The 6,442-nt window shown below is 39.2% G+C and overlaps 1 pseudogene; it reads left to right on the top strand.

Annotated features, from left to right (window-relative positions):
* Positions 1-5,912: 5,912 nt before the first annotated feature.
* Positions 5,913-6,012, top strand: LOC138169681 (U6 spliceosomal RNA; annotated as a pseudogene).
* The last annotated feature ends 430 nt before the right edge of the window (positions 6,013-6,442 follow it).

Genomic DNA, 6,442 nt, shown 5'->3' with positions numbered 1-6,442 from the left:
TGTTTGCTGTTTTTTGTTAACAAGTCTTTATTCAGGCTCTAAGATGAGCCCCCAAAAGGTGCATATCAGCAGGACAAAGATAGTCAGGACCTTTATTATTAAAAGGCAGGTTTCACTAGCTCTGGAAGGTGTATCCTTGTAAGCATCTCTAGATAAAAGCAGACCTGAGGATGAGAAGTATGTGCTTGATGATTTTTTTTCCACAATAAAAGGAAGTTCAACATTTCATTACAGTGTCTATCTCAAAGGTGGGAGGTGCTGATCATACTGGTCTGCTTTGCAGATACTGACATAGTGTTTGCCCATTATCCATGTGCTATAATCTAACCTCGCTATCCCATAACCTCAACACCTTCAAGAAGTTTCCTAGATTCCCCAGCTCACAGAATCATAAAATCAAAGAATTGGGAGTTTGCAAGGACATCAGTAGCCATCATCTGCCATTATCCTCATCCTCATCAACAACAGTCATTTGTAAAGTATTTACTATGTGCCAGCACTGTGCTAAGTATTAGAGATACAAAAAAAAAAAGGCAAAAACATAGTACCTACACTCAAGGAACTCACATTCTCATGGGGGAAACAATTCAGTACATGCAAGCTATATACAGTTTAAGTTGCTATGTCAACAAACATTAAGTGCCTACTGTGTACAGGCATTGCACTTAGCACTAGAGGCAAAAGATAGTACTTCATTTCAAGGAGTTCATGGTCCAATAGGGGAGACAACTTGCAAACAGATAGGTTCAAACAAGATATACAGGATAAACTGGGATGGTCTTAGAGGAAAGGCATGAAGATTAAAAAAAGTCTGGAAGAGGTTTCATGTAGAAAGTAAAGGAATTTAGCTGAGGTTTGAAGGAAACCAGGAGGCAGAGATGAGGAGGGAGAGAGTTTCAAAACTTGAGGGACAACCAATGAAAATACTCAGAGCTAGGAGATCAAATGTCTTATTCAAGGAAGGTCAAGGAAGCCAGTATCACTGGATTACAGAGTACTTGGGGAGGAGGAGGAATAATAATATGTAAGAAGATCAGAACAGAAGAAAGGAAGCACATTACAAATAGTTTGAAAAAGTCAAACTGAGGATTTTGCATTTGATTTTGAAGACAATAGGGAGTCACCAGCTTTGACTTGCAGGTATGACATAGTCCTAATCTTAGATGAAAATTACACAGTGTAATTGTGTAACTGAGGTGGGGGGTTGGAGTGGGAAGAGGTCTGAGAAAGGAATCCAGAGAAGCTAGGAAGAAGTGAAAAGGAAGACAAGTGTCTCAGTGTGATAGTATAGAGGGAGAAAAGCAAAGGGGGCAAAAAAGTGACATGGGGAGGGGGAGATCTACATTTGAGTGGACATGACCTGAATGAAAATCCAGCAAAGGAGATTAAGAAAGTACAGTCAAGCAGCAATATATCCAAGAGAAAGCATTAGTATCACCAAACCTGGACTGGAGAAAGTATCTAGGAGAAAAGGGCGACCAACAGTGCCAAAGACTGCACATGAAACAAGAAGGATGAAGTTTGAGAAAAGACCATTAGATTTGCCAAGTTAGAGATCACTGGTAACTTTGGCTGGGACTGTTTTTGTTGAAAGATGAAGTTGGAAGCCAGATTATCAGGAGTTTAGGATAGAGTGAGAGGAGAGGAAGGAGAGACAATAATTATAGATGACTTTCTCATTGAGGTTATCCTTGAAAGGGAAGAGAGAGAAAGAACAAAGCAAGCTGGAGTGGTCATATTCAGTAAGAGCTTTTTAAGGATAAGGTTCACCACATCCACCAAAGGAATCTTTACTAAACTGGTCTCTCTTAGCTCACTTTCTTTAGACTCCTCCTTTGCCTTGATAATATTCTTCCCATGTCTTTTTCTCGTTTGTGTTAATATTATATCCCTCTTATTAGAAATAAGTTCCTTGAAAGTAGAGACTATGTTATTTTACATGTGTGTATCATAGGTGCCAAATATAGTATCTTCTCACTCAAATGCTTGTTAAATTTAACTGAGAACAAATGTGAATAAGATGCTAGTCCATGTTTTTAGAGAACTTATGGTCAAATAGGAGGGAATAAGATATGTATACAAATCAATGTATCAAGCAAAAGAACACTTGTTAAAAACCTACTATGTGCCAATTGTCATGATAAATACTGGTAATATAAAGATAAAAAATAGTCCCTACTTTCAAGGAAATATAATAAATAACTCACCATGCAAAGTAGAGTGTATTAAGAAAGTTATATCAAATGCTATGTGTTTAGAGTCTTGTAAGATCATTTCTGACTTAGAAGGAGTAATGGGCATTGGGGGTCTAAGAAGAGTGAACTGAAGAAGAGGCATTTGAACTGGATTTTTATGGTTAAGTAAGATTTCTATAACCACAGGTTGTTTGGATTTGGGGAGAGGGGAAAGTTTTCAAAGCAGAAAGAATTAGTTTGGGGAATGTTAAATCATTCATTTTGGCTGAAGAATAAGTTATGGATAAGAGACAGGTGTAAAGATTAAGGTTATGGCCATATTGTGAAGGACATTGAAAGCCAGACATTCAAGTAGGCACACTGAAGTCATGCAGTAGACAAAGAACAACACTGGTAGAATGGGAAGCTGTTGAAGATATTTCTATAGAACAACGATGTAGTCTAACTTGTGCATTAAAAAGATTAACTTGATAGCAGTGATCAGGATGTACCAGAGGGGAGAGGGACCAGAGAAATGGTAAAGAGTTAGGAGGCTGTTGCTACAGCCTATTGAAGAAGTCATGAGGGCATGAACTAGGGTAATAGTGTTGGGAAGGTAAAGGCTGGGATGAGTGTGCCAGCAGATAGCTCACCATGCCAACCATGCAGTTCTGAGTCATTGCTTCCTTCCGTGTTCCAAATTGAGTTACAAAACGAGTCTGTAATCGTTTGGATGGGCTTGGTTGCACTTGAAGTGCATTTTTAGGATGTAGGTTAAGAACTGGGTTAGGAATTAATTCTAAACTAGATCATAGCACTTCTATGCTCTGCAATGGCTTCATCCCTTTGGGTAAGACCTGAGCTTTTCTTTTCACATAGTGACATATGATGAAAAGAACATTAATTTGAGTCAGAACGCCTGGCCTCATATCTCAACTTTGCCATTTGCCATCCACGTGACCCTGGGCAGGCCACTGAACCACTCCGACATCCAGTTTTTCTCTATATACAATGAGTGAGGGTTTGAACTAGAAGATGTCTAAAGTTCCCTTTTAGCTCTTAATCTATGATCCTGTAACGTATGGGTGTATCTAGAAAATACAAACTTACAGAGCCAGAGTCAAAATGGACCATCTGATCCAACCCCTTTGTTTCACATATTTTAAAAAAGAATCCTTGAGGTCCAGAGAGGAGAAAAAAAATTGTCCAAGGTCATATAATCAATGGTGGAATCAAGACCAAAACCAATAGTAGCTGACAATAGTTGACCTTCCCAAGACTAAAGTCCCCATCTCAAAGCTCTCAGATCAGTGCTACTTCTACTTTACTAATGTGCACTTATTTAGTTTGCTTAGTTGCTTGATGATGTGCTTTGAATCTGCAGACTTGCAGTATTCAGAGCTTGGAGGGACCTTTGTTTTCAGTTGTGTCTGACTTTGTGACCCATTTTGAGGTTTTCTTGGTAGAGATACTGGAATGGTTTGCCATTTCCTTCTCCAGCTCATGGGGAAATGGAGGCAAACAGGGTTAAGTGACTTGCCCAGGGTCGTACAACTAGTAAGTGTCTGGGGCCAGATTTAAACTCAAGAAGATGAGTATTCTTGACTCCAGGCCCAGCAATCTGTCTACTTACTCTGCCACCTATCTGCCCTTAAAAAACATCGCTTAATACAATTCCCTCTCTTTACAGAAAAGGAAACTGAAGGCCAAAGAGGTGACTGGCCTAAATTTTACATCTACCACATAGCACACTGACATGGTTTAGCACCATGGATCCATTTGTCCATCCCTCTACCCACACGATTTCATTGGATCCTCATAATAACCTTGTGAAGGTAGTTGGATTGAATCAGTATCCCTCTTTCAATGCCTCCAGTCTTCCCTTCTATCTCTGTAGCTGGTGCATCTGGGATGACAGAGGCTGGATTCATTCTCATCTTGGCCTGGTCAGTCTTCAGTATATCATTTCTCCAACATCTCTTTTTGGGAAAAATTTCAGTTTCCTGAAAGAAGAGTTTCTTCCTTTTCGGCAAAATGAATGTCTTCTCGGCACCCAACCTGCCTTCTCTGTTCTGTTCTGCGGGGCAAATCATATAGTTTTGGTTTTTAATTCTTAACCTCATCCTCCTCTACTGTACTTAAATTATCATTGCAGTGGGTGCATGAATATTCTGGAAGGATTTCTCAATTTGTTTCCTAGGTCAAGATGAGTTCATTTGTTATCTTTTCTATTCTTCTGTATAGGTTCTTTTAAAATAACTGAGTCTTGAGGCAGCTAGGTGGCACAGTGAATAGAGCACTGGCCCTGGAGTCAGGAGGACCTGAGTTCAAATCTAGCCTCAAAAGGTCAACACTCAGTAGTCATGTGACCTTGGGCAAGTCATTTAACCCCAATGGCCCTGCCTTTCCCCCTCCAAAAAAAAAACTGAGTCTTTAATCTGATAAGTCTTTTTTTAAGGAGTTATCTCCACAGCCATAACTGCCACTATGAATACCTTGTGTATTTACTTCTGAGTCCGTGGGTTCTCATTAATCCATCCTCAAGTTCTGTTCGGGTGGCTAAGTGGCACGTTGGCTAGAGCACCAGGCCTGAAGTTAGGAAGACTCAGCTTCCCAAGTTCAAGTCTGGCCTTAGACATTTACTAGCTGTGTGACCCTGAACAAGTCATTTAACCCTGTTTGTTTCAGTTTTCTCATCTTTAAAATGAGCTGGAGAAAGAAATGGCAAGCTGCTGGGGTCACAAAGAGTCAGATATGACTAAAATGATAGAACAACAACAGCAAATACTCTTGTTTCTACTTCTGCATTCTTCTTTCCCAGATTTCATTCATTTTCTCTAGTAGGCCTGGCTTTTTTCAGGGATGTATTGAAGAAATCCATCAGGCCTACATGAGGCACTTAGGTTCTGGGATTGGACTCCTGTCTAAATGTCTAATAGCTTCCTTCTGTATGCTTTTGTTTTGAGGAGCTTCTAACTGCATAAGAGGTTTGTACTCCAAATCCCACCGGATCAATCAGCCCTGAAATTTTCCCTGACCTCAAATGAAAACAGGTAAAATGATCCTTCTTTCTCAAGTTGCAGCTGTGAAGATTCATAAGGTATCAAAGTTGAAGAGGACTTCAGAGGGTATCTAATCAATCCCATGACTGTTACAACATCCCCAGTAAATGGTCATCTACTCTCTGTTTGGCCCCAAATCAAGTTGGGCATTTTTTCTTTGTTATATTCTTTTCTTAATTCCGTGAACTGGAAGCACAAGGGCTTAGTCACTACTGATATCGATCATTGTCTTTCTCTGAGCTCAACATCTTCCTTTTTCCCTCTTGTCATATATTATAAGCCAATAAAGCAAAAAAAATGGACCACACTTCTAATTTTATCTACAGCAATTCTTCAAGTAAAAGGCAGTGCTTGTTCTGTTGAAGAAAGGTTTGGATAGACTTATTATTTTTTCTAGAAAGTGGCAATCTTTTCATTGTAAACTTTCCATGTAATAGGTGCCTAAAGTAAATATTTATTAAGAGTCAAATACAACTTAAGCTTCTTGTGTATTGACTCTCTACATTTGTTAGGTAAGGGGCAGATGTTATTCAAAGCCCAGATTAAGAATAATCAAATTTTTTGTATTCTAAAGAAATCTCTCCCCTCTGGGTTGTTAAATTACTGAATGTATTAATGAGTAGAAAATATTTTCAAGGGGGAAAAAAGAATTTGTGAGTTGTCTGAAAAAGCTAATGTCATCAATACATATATTAAAGTTAGAATAATAGAAAAAAAGATTAACATGGCTCCTGTGCAAAAATGACTTGCAAATTTGTGAAACATTTTGTAATTTTGGTTGGATAAAAGGGAGGGTTCTATTAGGAGGAGAGAGGGAATTGTTAGGAAGTGTTACTCTCAAATATTCAATTGATCTATGATTTCATTGATTCAAGGGTTCCCTCAAATTATGCAAATCTCAAGTCACCCTTGCCTGTCCAACCTGTATGACTCATGTCCATGTCCTTCCAAAAGACTGCCACCTAGGGGCCGGGTAACTAGTATGCTAGAGGCCTTTCTCCATTTCTTCTGAGATCATGAGGCTATCATTGGAGCACTTTGGCTGAATATTTGTCAATTCTCTTTCTTGCCACGTGAACAGCTCATCCTCTTGTCCTATAGTGCAATTTCTCAATGGCGTCTTTTACTCCTACTCTCCTTCAGAGTTCATCATTGGTTATATGTGGCAACCTGGTCACCCCATCATATGATTCTCCATTACTCTAT

This window comes from Petaurus breviceps, unplaced genomic scaffold (genome assembly GCF_028583685.1).
Source record: "Petaurus breviceps papuanus isolate PSGF00001 unplaced genomic scaffold, PetGlider_PUasm1.0 37, whole genome shotgun sequence".
Lineage (NCBI taxonomy): Eukaryota > Metazoa > Chordata > Mammalia > Diprotodontia > Petauridae > Petaurus > Petaurus breviceps.
Note: the sequence above shows the minus strand (reverse complement) of the source record. Positions and strands in the feature narration are given on the sequence as shown.